At 30.8% G+C, this 16,922-nt stretch overlaps 2 long non-coding RNA genes across 8 annotated transcripts; both read right to left on the reverse strand.

Annotated features, from left to right (window-relative positions):
- Positions 1-360: 360 nt before the first annotated feature.
- LOC139897229 (uncharacterized) lies at positions 361-1,234 on the reverse strand. Its single transcript, XR_011776481.1, has 3 exons — positions 1,107-1,234; positions 904-974; positions 361-765 (listed from the first exon to the last, which is right to left on the reverse strand). It is a non-coding gene; the product is annotated as an uncharacterized lncRNA (long non-coding RNA).
- A 294-nt stretch (positions 1,235-1,528) lies between these two features.
- On the reverse strand, positions 1,529-5,430 carry LOC139897230 (uncharacterized). Of its 7 annotated transcripts, none has more exons than XR_011776486.1 (8): positions 4,949-5,430; positions 4,363-4,453; positions 4,130-4,283; positions 3,297-3,462; positions 2,825-2,905; positions 2,423-2,476; positions 1,862-1,972; positions 1,529-1,770 (listed from the first exon to the last, which is right to left on the reverse strand). It is a non-coding gene; the product is annotated as an uncharacterized lncRNA (long non-coding RNA). The 7 variants fall into 7 exon arrangements; XR_011776487.1 differs by having other exon boundaries at positions 4,130-4,231; positions 4,328-4,453; XR_011776484.1 differs by having other exon boundaries at positions 4,130-4,231; positions 4,906-5,430.
- Positions 5,431-16,922: the final 11,492 nt, after the last annotated feature.

Here is a 16,922-nt window from a genome sequence, read left to right on the forward strand (position 1 = left end):
AACCAATCACGTTATAGAATGCCAGAAAAGTTAATATGTGGTTAAGTTACGTATATGTTGTTGGTGACGATCCAAATTGATGCCCTTTATGTCACTATCTATGAAGGCTAAAAAATGATATGTTTTCGCTGAAGGACCAGATATAAATTTAGGCATGCGAGTATCCAAAATAAAAGCTCATAGACTACAATTAGGAGTTGATGCCCTCTCATAATGCAGCAACAATTTTACAATAACCTCATACGGAGTATATAAAAATACCCATCTTCGGTTTGGTAGTAGCAGTCTCCACGTGTGCCTTTCTAAGATTTGACAGTAAAAACGAGTGCTTCTTTGTATGATATAGATTTGTAAGGACGAAACTCAGCAAACTAAGACTTTGAGTATTAAACATAATAGGCGTTACATCATACGTATCACAAAAATAATTAACTCCTAACTCTAAAACCTAAAATTCAACACAAGTTCAGGCTAAAAAAAAGAAAAACCATTCAAAACCAGTTATGGTCATCCTGCAGGCGCACTAACCACCTCCAACTCACCGCCACGACCCTAAGAGGCACCATTTGTACCATACGGCAAAGCGCAAAGAATTGCAAATTAAATAGCAAATTCCGTAAAGCTTATAACCTCGCAAAAACTTCAAAATTCAAAAACAAAACCAACCAAAAATCAGACACTTGTAAAAATCCTGTTTCGATTCATCACCAACCTCAGACATCTTCTAAGTTTGTTCTTTTCCATCCACATAAGCCTTTATACAACCTCAAGAAAGTAACAATCAATCAACTTTAAACAACATAATAACAACAGTTTAATTAATGAAATCAACTAATAATAAATATTAACATAAAAAACATATAAGAAAAGAAAATCATATAGTTTTCGATGGAAGAAAAATACCTAATATTTCATGTGTGTTTGGCGGAGAAATAAGAGCCCCATGCTTGCTTTCCTCTCTGGTGGACAGAAACCTGATAGCAGGTGAAATAAACATATAAACATTACTATGGAGTATATTAAAAACCCTTAACAAGCTACAAGAATATAAAACTTGATTTAATAATATAAAAAATAGTGTATGTAAGAAACATAATACGGAGTACCAGTTTCACCGATTTTCAAAATTTTGTGGTGACTAAAAATGGGAGAGAAAAGAAAGAAGACGTAGGAAAAAAGGGAAGAAACGGATAAAAAGAAAAGTAAGAAGGAGATGTGGCAGGCTAGTAGGTGTGTGTCAATTGTGGACGGAAACGTTAAACGTGTTATTTAAGGGTTGAATAAGAGAAGTTGAGTTGCCCAATTATGAACATGCATGTATAATTGATTGCCCAATAGAAGTATAGAACGTGGACACAAAGTTAAAAAAAAAAAATAGGTTAGATGTAAATGAGGAAAACAAACAAATAGATATAAAGGGTTCGGTGGAAGCTGAAAAAAGAAACAAAGAAATCAACAAAGGGTGACACGTGTTTAAAGATGGAACCGGGAACAGTAATTTCAATGTTTTTCTATATATATATACTAGCCTTTAAGAGCCCGTGCGTTGCACAGGTGGCCCTTAAAAGACTAAGTGTTAAAGCATAACGAAGTTTTCACATTATCCCAGCGACATGAAACTAATAATTCTTAATAATAAAACAAACAAACTGTTTGAATCAACCAATGGAACTTTAAGTGCATGGCATCACATGTGTAGGACCGCCAAATGGGTTGTCTTCCGTTGTGGAGTAGAGCTGCATGCTCGCATTCCTTCATCATCCCTTGACTCTGCACACACAAACTAAATGTCTTATAGATGAAGCCAAAACTAAGACGCACACAAAAATCTCATACCTTCTTATATGCATCAATTTCATACCTTCTTTATATGCAGCAGAAGCAGATTAAACAGTAGTAGCAAGTTGACTAACGTTGACTGCTTAATACATAAGACCAAATTGCTTCATTGCAATTTCTTATCAAGTATACCCTAGCCAGAATAAGTATATGTCAACACTACATAAGTAAAGTAAGAACTGTGCAAAGTTATTTCTACATTGTTCTCAAGTAATACACATGCTTCAGGTTTGGCCAAATAAAAAAACAGAACACGGATGCTATAATAGTATGTCATATCAATATAAAACTTGTACAACTATCTAAATGAAGAACTCGTATACATATGTACATAAGCATATGAATAATCTATTCGTACTACAAAATTATTTTTGCATTTATTAATACTTCAAAAGATAAGACTAAATCATATATACACACACAACTTCAAAAGATTAGTATGACAGTATATCAACTATTTACCTGAATGACTGAAAAGAGTTGCAGAAAAATACAGAGCTATATCGAAAACAAAATAATGGTATACTTATATAACATAATATAATATAATATAATACTTATACAATTATATTGTGCAACTTACATTTACTGTTATTTTAGAGGGCATCAAAGTCCACCCACGTGTGCCTATTTAGACCTGGTAAACAATAAATGTAGAACCAAAACTCACAGTCAGTCGGTCAGCAACAACATAACAACACATAAGCAAGCAAATCAAAATAACATAGAGGGAACAAATGAAAAAAAATGCAACATAAAATCCTTATGTTACCACAAAAGAAAAAGGAATTCAGAAGCAACAAAAAGTTGTAAGAAAAACTTGCTAACAACCCGATATAATTCTATTTATTTTTTCACTCATTGAAATCAAGAGAAACTGCAATTGTGGATAAGCGTCAAACAAAAGACAAATAATCAGTGTTGCGGCAAGAAAAAGTCACAATCTTCATAGAACATAAATAGCTTGACTCGATAAAGTTGATACCTTGCAAATGGAAGCTAATTTCACCAACTTGAACCATCAAATCACTTGAAAAATCAGTTCCAACAGATATGTACCTATAATCTTCATAGAACATTGAATATTTATTTTAGGTTGTTAACTGAATTTGATCTTTAATTGGACAAATAAACTTTGACTAATAGTTGCTTATCAAAATTGACGTTTTTGTTACAATTTTTCAGTTTGAACCCCACAGTTGGTTTTAAGAGCTGTCATGTATACCATAATCATAACGAAATTAGTAGTTATTTAACATGTATAGGTCATATTTTGTGGGTACTTACAGCTTTAAACCATTGCTGCAATTATAATTATTAGTCCTTTTGTTATTTGTCAATCCTTTTTCAACGTTAACCATCCCGGTACGGCTCCCTTAGCCTTTCATTTAAACTTCTAACATCTTCTGAAAGTAACAGATTGGGTATTAAGTTGAAAGTTTGTTTTGGTGACTTACTTGGTGTCGATGGTATTGGCATTGTTGGACTATGTGTGAGTTTTGCAGCAATTTTTTATGGCTCTGAGTGGTTAACAAATTCTGTTGCAGGCTTATGCTGAAATGGCAATCGATTCGGTTGCATTGTCATATCCCATCGTGGTTACCATTGTTTCGCATTTGATTCCTACCAAAGTGTCAGTGGATTAGCCGTTGTATATAGTACTGCATTCAATGCACAATAATTATCAATTTATTCGGTATGGTGCAAACTGATTGAGTGTTATCTCAGAATAATATAGGAGATGCCATTTTTTTGAAAAGCAAGACAATTGATAATTAACTTGCATACAACATGCACACAACAATTTAATACAATTAAAGGTCTAATTAACCTTTTTAGTATGTAATTTTTTACAGGCTAACAGTTGATGAACCATAAGCAATAGTATATAATCATAAGCGCAAATACGAATAACCTATAATAACGATTAATTAGACGTAAAGGAACTTATCGAACTTGAAAGTGACCCAAAGTGACCTTAGTGTGATAATTAGACCTGGAATTTTTGATATGCTTTTGGGTCACATGGACTTTATGAGGGTGAGCCTATTTTGCCTGAAATATAAGAAAGACACACTTACAATCTAATAAAGGAATCATATATTTTCATATTAAAACAACATCATCATCATCATTGTCATAAGATTACCTACCTAACTTTCCATTGAGGCAAAATTATTGTATGATAACACACAAAGACAATATTAGCCCAACAGAAACATGAGCCCTGCAGGCAATGTGATCACAAGCAATTTTAGAGATAGTGTACAAAACGATAACAAATACTTACAATATAAGATAACGGTACATCAGGATCACTTTCATTCCAAGACTAAAGTTTTCAATTGAAAACCCTTCATTTGACTGTCTCTTTCGATTTCTCCCATCATTACTGAATGAAATCACAAATAACATAATGATAAAACAGGTCACATTAGGTGTACCTGCATCAAATACATATTACATAATATTGAAAAATATAACCCACATTCAAATACGTAATGTAGAAAAATAGGAAGCTACAAAAATCGCATCACAGTCTCTATTCTTGAGTTCTTTTTGTATTCCTCGGGTCTCAAAGTACTTATTACACAGCTTCCATCAGAGCACCTAGCTGGAACGAAGCACATAATAGGTTCTTTAGCTGTATGATAAAGACAGTCCTAATCAAACTAAATAAAGGCAGTCTCACAAGTCAAATATATGATCAACACCATTCTCTTCCAAGTGAGACATGGTACATATGAAAGAGTAAACATTAACGAAATACAAAATTAAAGACCTGGCAGAAACGAAATATGTTAACCTGAATTATTATATGAATCTCATCATTCTAATTCTAATATGTATTAGTTAAAGAAATATGTTAAACGAAATATGTAATTATATGAATCTCATCATTCTAATTCTAATATAACAATTCTACTGGTTATCATCCTTGTCGTCGTGATATACGTATTCGTTAAAGAAACAGTGTTTCAAGTTAGTTTGATTGAAAGTCGTACGTTACCAAGCATGGATTTACAAAATTATGTAAGCAAATAGACTGTAAAATTAATCGATTACCTTAGTGTGATTTCTGGAATATGTAAAGCAAACGACGATCTACCTGGTGTATCAAAGTTTTAATTCTTCGATCGACTACCGTTTTCTAAGAACCCTAATTTCAATCTTAATCGACACCCAAAACCATTTAATCACGCTGGTACCGTTCGTGGATACGAAACCATTTCAATCTTAAAACTTGTATGAAGCCATGAAAAGATACGAAATCGATTATGCTACAATCGATTATGCAACAATCGATTTGAAATTAGGGTTTCTAAAAGGAATTGAGGCATAAAAACATATAAATAAACGAATCGCTGCGAAATTATTTTCCGGCGAATGGCCCGCATACGCTATGAGATTAATCAACCGAAAAACTTTCCGGCGAATGTATGTGTACAAAATATACAAAAGTAGTACCGTTCTGTTCATAACATGGTAACGATTAATTATGCGGTGGCGGCGAGTTTTATTATCGGCGTGGTAGGCCACCATCGCCGGTGCAGATGGCGTTTGTTCAAAATTGTGAAGAGAGAGGATAAGTGAGAGAGGGTTGGTTTAGGTTTGCTTATGAGTTACGTTTTTTCTGTAAAGGAGAGGTTGGATTGATGGTTTATTGGTACACGTGTCATTTTATGGTATTTTGTGAAAAAAAATCAGAAAAATAAAACAGGGTATACACGTGGAGGTCTATAGTTTGTGTCAGTAGCAGACTGACATATCAGCCGTATCAGCACGTTTTATGTGATGTAGGGGATATATATATATATATATATATATATATATGTACAGGGATCAAATGAGAACTTTTTTTGTGTGAGAACCATGAGAACTCAAAAATACACTGAAATTCGAGCAAAAATGGGAAATTCGAGCAAAACACTCCATATTCGAGCAAAAAATAAGACACGGACAAACAAAAAACATGATAGTCGAGCAAAAATGGAGAAAGTCGAACAAAAAAAAACAAGGACGAACAAAAATTTGATATTCGAACAAAAATGTGTTCTACATTTTTGAAATTCGAACGCAAAAATGTAGAACACATAGGTAGTCGAACAAAAATTTTGATATTCGAACAAAAATGCATTCTACATTTTTTTTCAAAATTTTGTTGCTCGACTGTAAAATTTTTGTTCGTCCGTGTTTTGTATTTTTGCTCAAATTCCCCTTTTTTTTGCTCGTCCGTGTCCCTTTTTGCTCGAATTTTAGTGTATTTTGAGTGTTTTTGGAGTTCCTAGAGTTCTCACAATAAAAACGTTCTCACGGGATCCTCTCCATATATATATATATATATATATATATATATATATATATATATATATATATATATATATATATATATATATATATATATATATATATATATATATATATATATGGGCAGGATCAATGGAGAAGTAACCAATCGGGCGGAAGAAAAAAAAATTTTTTCGTTTTCTTTGGAATTTTTTTTCAGGCATCAAGATCACACGAAAATATGAACATTTAGAAAACACACTTCGTGATGAATGTTATTATTTAGGCGGAAAAACGATCGAGAACAATAACATTCAAGATAATATTGATCGTGAAGAATGTTAACATTTTTTTTCTTCATGTTTTGTGAAGTAAAATTTAGCCCAATTTAGAGTTTAGAGTTTAGGATTTAGGGTTTAGGGTTTGGGGTTTTGGGTTTAGTCCCTAAACCCAAAACCTCAAACCCTAAACCCTAAACTCTAAACCGTTCGTGTTAAAAACTCAATCTAAATCTTAAATCTCAACCCTAAATCTAAACCCTAAACCCTAAATTTCTAAACCCTAATATCTAAACCCGATAAACCCTAATATCTAAACCCTAATATCTAAAACCTCAACATACCCTCGAAAAACACGATAATTGTTACTACCTCCGTCTCATTCCAATAGTCCACAGACAAAAAACACGCAGTTTTAGGAAATCCCACTAACTTCATTTCTCCACCAATGAAATGTCTTCTCTCTCCAAATCCACCAATGAAATATTATCATTCCTTTCTATTTATGGAAGTGGACTATCAGAATGGGACAACCCAAAATGGAATACTAGCCTATTGGAATGAGACGGAGGTAGTATATATTACTTCTTCGAGCGTTTTTCGCCAAAATAAAAACATTTATCACAAAGTGTTTTTTCTTAAATATTCATATTTTTATCCAATCTATAATGTTCGTGAACAAAGTTTTTTCAAAAAATGAAAAAAAAATTGGTTCCCCCCGCTTCCCCCCGATATGTTACTTCCCTCTTGATACTACCACTATATATATATATATATATATATATATATATATATATATATATATATATATATATATATATATATATATATATATATATATATATATATATATATATATATATATATATATATATATTATATTTTTATTATTAGTATTCCCTTTCAAATATCAAATTAATTGTCATAAATAGTTAGCATAATAATATGTAGTCGAAAAATTAATAAAAAAAACGGAGTATTATGTAACCAAACTAAAAATAAAAAGAAAAAAAAAATATGGTTACTAAATATTGGAAAATTACCAAATGTAAAAAGTTAAATGTAAAATCATCACATGTTATCCTATAAATACTACTACTACTACACTTCAAATTTTTATTCACTTACACTTACACAAAAATAATTCTCTCAAAAACCTATAGCGAATTTGAGGTATCATTCTATCCCATCGAATTTTTTTTTTTTTTTTTTTGTTTCGGTTCAATTTTTTTTATAGCCGATGCATCTTTAAATTGTTAATAAATTAAATACAATGTTAAAACTCATATGAACCTACTATAATTAGTGTTAAGTATTCTAGTATGTATTAAAATTATTTTTATGAATTTATTATTCGGATTTTATTTTAAATACAATTAAAAACGAAATTATTATATATATGAGTGTATACTTGAGTTAAATAACAAATAAATATATAATTGATAAAAATTATTTCTACAGGTTCTTAGATGTTAATATAATATAATAGTAACCAAAAATAATTTTGTAGATTTTATAAGTATTTAAATTCGAATTATTATGTATTTAATGAATATATATATGTCGAATACTTTGTGAAAATGTTATAAATACTTATAATTTGTTATAATAATTTTTACAGAGGTTAGATGATATATAAAAATTATTGGAAGAGGAAAATTAATTATTATAAAATTTTATTTATTTATCCTATATTTAAATGATTACCGAATTAATCTAATGAATAAAAAACGAATTTAAATTGAATAAAAATATTCACATCGATTGTTTTTGCTTAGAAATTATTTATAACAGTAGAGTTACTCATAAAAATAATTCTAATAAGTTTTGGAATATTATTTATATTTAATTACGAATTAAGTAGTGAACACAAAAACTATGTGAAATTCGTAATAAATATCAAACAGAAAAAAAATAATTATAAATTTTTTTTCTAAGATTATTATAATTGTATAAAGCTGTGAAAATTATAAAAAATAAATAAATAGGTCGATTATTATTTAATATAAATTTGTTTGTGTTTATTTGTAAACCGAGAGGGATAATGAAAGAAATACAAAATAAATACCAAAGTTAATTAAATATGATAATATGAAATTTTTATATAATCATTAGGATGTATAGCTACTGTAAAAATTATAAAAATTATTCTAAATTAATTTATCCTATCTATATAATTATAAGCCGAATTGAATGGCTAAATGATAAGAAAATATTAAATAAATAATATATTTATATAAAATTCGAATTTATAATTTTTATAACATATTTACAGAATATAGAGCCAATAAAAAATATAAAATTATTTAATTAGGTCGATTTAATAATTATTAACTAATTAACCTTGATTAAAGTGAATCGAATATGTATATATAAAGAAAATGTGAAATAAATATAAAAATGAGCTATATTTATATTTATAAACTTTTACACAGTTTCTAATACTTAAATAAACTTATAAAAATTTTATTTATATTTATTTGGTATTTATTATTATTAAAAACGAATTTAAGGAGATAAATAATAAGTATAATGTTTATAATATAAGTTAATAATAATAATACATTATTAATAAATACTTACATTATAACTTATTAAAATACTTTAGTTATTTTATAATAATTAAAAGTTAATAAGAATTCATAATACTAACCATAGTAATACATTATTAATAAATAATTATTGGTAATTATTACTACTTTTATTATAATTATGATTTAAATAAATATTAAGTCATTAATAAATAAATATAATATAATAATAACATTGATTAAGACTTAAACTTAAAGTGAAAGTTATAATCGAAAGATAACGTACACTCTATACGAACCTCACCGCTACTTACGGCCTAGGGTGGTCCTTGTTGCCTTATGGGAACCGCTTGTGGATCTCGAATGCCAAGACTTATATTCTGGTCAAGAGTCCTGGGCGTCCGGTAACAACAGATCATCAGAGTGACTTATCTGATAGCAACGAGGTTTGGGTAAAGGTGTACAACGTCTTATGAAAGATTATAACCCGAACTTCCCAAATTGAAAACTTACTATAAATGGAAACTTTCCAAAAATAGTAAATTTTCAAAAATAGAACTCTTTTAGTAAATCATCACTACGAATATAGGTTGCTATACTTATAAAGTATACTTATATTCGTTCTTTCGTTCTATCTCTAGGTTGAGATTCCCGGTCTACTACTTCCGTTCATTCATTTCGTTCGTGGAATAACTCTTCTTGCTAATAAGGTGAACTTCATAGCCCCGTTTTTCCATATTTATTGATTTCATAAATCTTGGGGTGAGACACATGTTTGTCGATAATGCTAAAAACGAACATATATTTCATAGCATTATTCCTCAAGAAAGACAAGCTTTTAGTTGCAATTGTTCTATTTACAAGTGATATTCGTTTAAATAATAAAAGGTGAAGACAAAAGACAGATTCGACGAATTGAAGACGCAAACGACCAAAAAGCTCAAAAGTACAAAATACAATCAAAGAGGTTCCAATTATTGATAAGAAACGTCTCGAAATTACAAAAGTACAAGATTCAAAACGCAAAGTACAAAATATTAAATTGTACGCAAGGACGTTCGAAAATTCGGAACCGGGACATGAGCCAACTCTCAACGCTCGACGCAACGGACTAAAAATTACAAGTCAACTATGCACATAAATATAATATAATATTTAAATAATTCTTATAATTATTTATATATTATATAATATATTATAAACCGTCGGCAAGCTAGGAGCCAAACCTTTGTGAGCTAGATTTACGAACTCCGCGAGTTGCGGAGTTTGAAGAACAAAAGGGCCGCGAGTCGCGGAGAAACCCTGGACAAAAATCCCTATAAAAGCTCGCGCATTCTGATCGTAAAAATATCCATAAAATCAATCTCTCTCTCTATATGTATACGTAAATATTTATATTTATATTTTAATTTTAATTTTAATTTTAATTTCTAATAATAAGGGTATGTTAGCGAATGTTGTAAGGGTGTAAGTCGAAATTCTGTCCGTGTAACGCTACGCTATTTTTAATCATTGTAAGTTATGTTCAACCTTTTTAATTTAATGTCTCGTAGCTAATTTATTATTATGCTTATTTAAATCGAAGTAATCATGATGTTGGGCTAAAAATATTAAAATTGGGTAATTGGGCTTTGTACCATAATTGGGGTTTGGATAAAAGAACGACACTTGTAAAAATTAGACTATGGGCTATTAATGGGTTTTATATTAACTAAACAATACCTTGTTAATTTAATATACAAACTTATAATTTGACGTATTTATATATAACCACATACGCTTGACTGGGTACGGTGGGCGGGATATCTATAAATACCAATAATTATTCATTTTACCGGACACGGAACTGGATTAATAGTTAATAGACTTGTTGAAACCGGGGTGAATTACATTCAAGGGTAATTGGTGTAATTGTTAACAAAGTAGTAAAACCTTGGTTTACACGCAGTCGATAACCTGGTGTATTCATTAAACAAAGTATTAAAACCTTGTTACAATTCGAATCCCCAATTAGTTGGAATATTTGACTTCGGGAATAAGAATAATTTGACGAAGGCTTTCGCTCTTTATATTTATGACTGATGGACTATTATGGACAAATCCGTATGGACATATTAAATAATCCAGGACAAAGAACAATTAACGCATGGGAATAAACTAAAATCAACACGTCAAACATCATGAATACGGAAGTTTAAATAAGCATAATTCCTTTATTTTCATATTTAATTGCACTTCTAATTATCGCACTTTTATTTATTGTTATTGTATTTAATTGCACTTTTATTTATTGTCTTTGTATTTAATTGCACTTTTAATTTTCGTACTCTTTAATTATCGTAATTTTATTTTATCGCACTTTTATTTATCGCAATTTCATTATCGTTATTTACTTTACGCTTTAAATTAAGTCTTTTATTTATTTAATATTTTACATTAGGTTTTAACTGCGACTAAAGTTTTAAAATCGACAAACCGGTTAATAAACGGTAAAAACCCCCTTTTATAATAATAATATTACTTATAAATTAAACTAATATAGCGTTAAGCTTTGTTTAAAAGATTCCCTGTGGAACGAACCGGACTTACTAAAAACTACACTACTGTACGATTAGGTACACTGCCTATAAGTGTTGTAGCAAGGTTTAAGTATATCCATTCTATAAATAAATAAATATCTTGTATAAAATTGTATCGTATTTAATAGTATTTTCTTATAAAATTTAATAGTATTTTATACCCCTTAGCTTTAACCATCAAGTATTTTTGGCGCCGCTGCCGGGGAACGCCGAAGCGAAACGCCACATAAAAAAAAAGATTTTTATTAAGTTTTATTTAGTTTTTGTAAAAATACATTTTAAATATTAAAAAAATTTAAAAATTTAAAAACCGAAAAAAACTATATATATATAAATCTATTTTTAAGATTTTTATAAAATTATAAAGTATTTCTATTTTTATTTTAGTTTTTAAAACATAAGTTTTTATATAATTTATATAAATATTTTATTTAATTATTAAAACAGAAAAATATATAAAATATAATTTAAAAAAAAAACTACGAAACCTGTCAAACGAACCCACCTCATCTGAAATATCAAACCCCGCGACTCGCGGAGTTTGTTGCCTGGTATACCGCGACTCGCGGAGCCACCCTGACACCGACAGAAATCCTAATCAGCATTTATTACGGATAATTATTATTATTATTAATTTTAAAACCCTAATTAGGTTTTGTTAATTAATTAATTTAGTTCAGTTTTAATTATTTTATATATTTAGTTTAATTAGTTTAATTAAATTGTAAAATTAATAGTTTTATAAAATAAATAATATAAAAATAATATTTTTTATAAAAATTGTACTTTTTACAACTTTTAGTATATTTTTACATTTTGTCCATTTTTATTTGTTTTAGCGTAATATTTGTATTTTTCGCTCGTACTTAGTTTTAAGATATAGTTTTTGCCATAGTTATTTTTACTTCTAGATTTTTAGGCTTTGCCGTAAAATCCCTTAAGTGCTTTCTCTTTAGACTAAGATTTAGGTGCTTTAGAATTTTGCGACGCCTATCTAAGTTTTAGTATTTTTTTAAGATATTGCCATTTGGGATATAGTTTTACTTGTAAACTTTAATATTTTTAGACGCAACTTTTAATTTTTAGTTTTTAAGTTCCTTTTTAAGTTTCAACGCGCTACTTTCTTATTTTTATTTTTTTTTCGACGCCTTTTACCTATGTATCAATTATCACTCCAATTAGTAATCTCAATTTGCAATTTTAATTTTAAGTTAGTGATAGTAATAAGGTTGGGTTATTCGAGTATTTTAAAGTTTCATAGTCACTCTTTTTCTTTCTTATTTTTCGACGCCTTTTATTTTTCAACCCTTTTCTTTTTCGACCTTTTCCGACGCGCTCTTTTTCTTTCTTATTTCTCGCCATTCTAGTTTTAGGACATAGATTTTTATTCTACTTCTTATCTAAATTTCTTAAAATTACGAAAATTTATTTTAAGTGGTTAAATTGATAGACATCAAAATTTTCTGGTTCGTAGTAATAGTTGGATTTGTACGTGGACCGGGTTATTGGAGCCAAACAGTACTCAATTATATTGAGACCAAACGAATCCTGCCCCTCTGCTGCATCTTTTGGCTATTCGAAACGTAGGCAAAATCAGAAAAGTCTATTAATTGGATAACTTATTTAATTTTTCTTTCCTTTTAAAAACTAATAGGATATTCAGTGAATGCACCGAGCAAGACGTTCACCACCTTTTGTACGTTCACCACCTGTAACTCGATCAAGACATCTAGCTAATATTACCGTCGTTGATTTTTCTTTAGAATCGTCATCCAGTCGACCAAGTACTCCAATTCAAATTTCCGATAATCCATTTTTTGAACCCGACCTCACAATTGAGAATCCGGAGAATATTCAGGGACGATTCATAGATCCTGAACCATTAATTTTTCCTCCGGAACCACCAATCATTCAAACAGAGATTGTTGAGGAACGAACCATTAAATCAGAATCCTCTAGTGATTTAGATTCAACAAATTCAATTATGGAGAATCTGGAACCTTTAAGTATGGAAGACCGAATGCGAGTTAAACGCACTGGCCAAGGTCACGCAATTACTCATCCAGACATTAATGCGCTAGATTATGAAATCAAAGGACAAATTCTACATATGGTGACTAATCAATGCCAATTTAGTGGTGCGCCAAAGGAAGATCCAAACGAACATCTTCGTACCTTTAATAGGATCTGCACACTATTTAAAATAAGAGAAGTTGAGGATGAACAGATATATCTCATGTTATTTCCCTGGACTTTAAAGGGAGAAGCCAAAGATTGGTTGGAATCGTTACCTGAAGGGGCGATTGATACATGGGATGTTTTAGTTGAAAATTTTCTTAAACAATTCTTTCCGGCATCTAAAGCCGTAAGACTTCAAGGAGAAATTGTTACGTTCACACAGAAACCGAATGAAACTCTATATGAGCCGTGGACTAGATTTGGAAAGTTATTAAGAGGATGTCCGCAACATGGTTTAGACACTTGTCAAATAGTACAAATATTCTACCAAGGATGCGACATCACTACAAGAAAAGACATAGATATAGCAGCTGGTGGCTCTATTATGAAGAAAACAGAAACTGATGCTTACAAAATTATTGATAACACTGCTTCCCACTCACATGAGTGGCACCAAGAAAAAGATATCGTTAGATCATCTAAAGCAGCTAGAGCCGATTCTAGCCATGATTTAGATTCCATTTCCGCAAAGATAGATGCTGTCGAGAGACGAATGGAAAAGTTGACTAAGGATATACACTCAATACGAATTAGTTGTGAGCAGTGTGGAGGACCACATTTGACAAAAGATTGTCTTAGTATTGAACTAACAATGGAACAAAGAGAGAATATTTCATATCTAAACCAAAGGCCTGGAAATAATTATCAGAATAATTATCAACCGCCAAGACCGATCTACAATCAAAACCAGAATTATAACCGAAATATTCCATACAACAACCAACAAGGTCCTAGTAATCAACAAGTATCCAACAATACTTACAATCAACAAAGACCTAATTTTCAAAACAAACCACCACAACCCGATGATAAAAAGCCAAATTTAGAAGATATGATGACGAAGCTAGTTGAAACTCAAACACAGTTTTTCACATCTCAGAAACAAACGAATGAACAAAATGCTCAAGCATTTAGAAATCAACAAGCTTCTATTCAAAATTTGGAACAAGAAGTAAGTAACCTAGCAAGGTTAATAGGTGAAAGAAAACCGGGAAGTTTACCTAGTGATACAAATGTTAACCCCCGAAATGAAACAGCTAAAGCCATTACCACAAGAAGTGGTATTACACTTAAACCACCTGAAATACCTGTAATTTCTAAGGAAGCTATTCCTACTCCACAAGAACCACAACCTGAACAAGATAAGGAAAAAGAACCGGTAGTTGAAAAGGTTAATGAAGATAACACCGTTAAAGCTAAAACTTATGTTAAACCATACCAACCACCACTCCCTTACCCGAGTAAAATGAGAAAAGAGAAACTTGAAGCCGAGCAATCCAAATTCTTGGATATGTTTAAACAGATAAATGTAAATCTTCCTTTCATTGATGTAATTTCAGGAATGCCTAGATATGCTAAATTTCTGAGAGATCTAATCACAAATAGAAAGAAAATGGAAGAACTCTCGGCCGTTACTATGAATGCTAATTGTTCAGCAGTGCTGTTGAATAAGATACCAGAAAAATTATCAGATCCAGGAAGTTTCACAATTCCATGTTTTCTGGGTAGTCTTAGTTCAATAGAAGCATTGGCAGACTTAGGTGCTAGTATAAATTTAATGCCGTATTCACTATACGCTAAACTAGACCTTGGAGAATTGAAACCAACAAGAATAAGCATACAACTAGTCGATCGATCAATAAAATATCCTAGAGGGATAATGGAGAACATGCTAGTTAAAGTTGGTACTTTAGTATTTCCAGTAGATTTTGTTGTTCTGGACATGGAAGAAGATTCTCAAGTTCCTCTCATATTAGGAAGACCATTCTTAAACACGGCTAAAACAATGATAGACGTGTTCGGTAAGAAACTGACCCTAAGTATAGAGGATGAGAGTGTTACCTTTCCAGTTGATAGAGCTATGCAACAACCGCAATCTGCAGATGATACATGTTATTATATTCAAACTATAGATTTACATGCAGAATTATTAGAAGAATTTCCAGAATTACAAGGAACAGGAGAATGTTCTTTAGGAGAAGGAACTGAACCACTTGATGAAACTGAAATGTTAGCTACACTAATGGCTAATGGATATGAACCAACAACAGAAGAAATTCAAATGCTAAAAGAAGAAGACAGATATCGATATAAATCATCGATAGAAGAACCTCCGACATTAGAGTTAAAGCCACTTCCAAACCATTTGGAATACGCTTATTTACATGGTGAATCTGAATTACCTGTAATAATATCGTCTTCTCTTACTGAAAATGAAAAATCTCAACTCATTTCTGTGTTAAAAGCTCATAAACCAGCCATTGCATGGAAGATTCATGATATAAAAGGAATAAGTCCTTCGTATTGCACACATAAAATCCTTATGGAAGAAGGTCATAAAACGTATGTGCAACGCCAACGAAGACTAAATCCTAATATGCAAGATGTTGTTAAAAAAGAAATTATTAAACTGCTTGATGCAGGTTTAATTTATCCAATTTCTGATAGTCCATGGGTAAGCCCAGTTCAATGCGTGCTTAAGAAGGGTGGCATGACTGTCATTACAAATGAGAAAAATGAGCTTATTCCTACTAGGACTGTAACAGGATGGCGTGTTCGTATTGATTATAGAAAATTAAATGACGCCACCAGAAAAGATCACTTTCCCTTACCTTTTATTGATCAAATGTTGGAAAGGTTAGCCGGAAACAGTTACTATTGTTTTCTTAATGGGTTTTCGGGATATTTTCAAATTCGAATAGCACCCGAGGACCAAGAGAAAACCACATTCACGTGCCCTTATGGTACTTTTGCTTACAAACGCATGCCATTTGGACTTTGCAACGCCCCTGCAACCTTTCAAAGGTGCATGATGGCGACTTTTCACGACATGATAGAAGAATGCATGGAAGTTTTCATGGATGACTTTTCAGTCTTCGGTGATACATTTGAATTATGCTTAGTTAATCTGGAACGAATGCTTATTAGATGCGAACAATCAAATCTAGTACTTAATTGGGAGAAATGCCATTTCATGGTTAAAGAAAGCATCGTTCTTGGACATAAAATTTCAAAGGAAGGAATTGAAGTGGATAGAGCTAAAGTAGATGTAATTGCTAAACTTCCACATCCCACCAATGTTAGAGGAGTTAGGAGTTTTCTAGGGCATGCCGGTTTTTACCGACGTTTCATAAAAGATTTTTCTAAAATTGCCACTCCTATGAATAAAC

The sequence above is a fragment of the Rutidosis leptorrhynchoides genome, chromosome 3 (genome assembly GCF_046630445.1).
Source record: "Rutidosis leptorrhynchoides isolate AG116_Rl617_1_P2 chromosome 3, CSIRO_AGI_Rlap_v1, whole genome shotgun sequence".
NCBI classification, from domain to species: domain Eukaryota; kingdom Viridiplantae; phylum Streptophyta; class Magnoliopsida; order Asterales; family Asteraceae; genus Rutidosis; species Rutidosis leptorrhynchoides.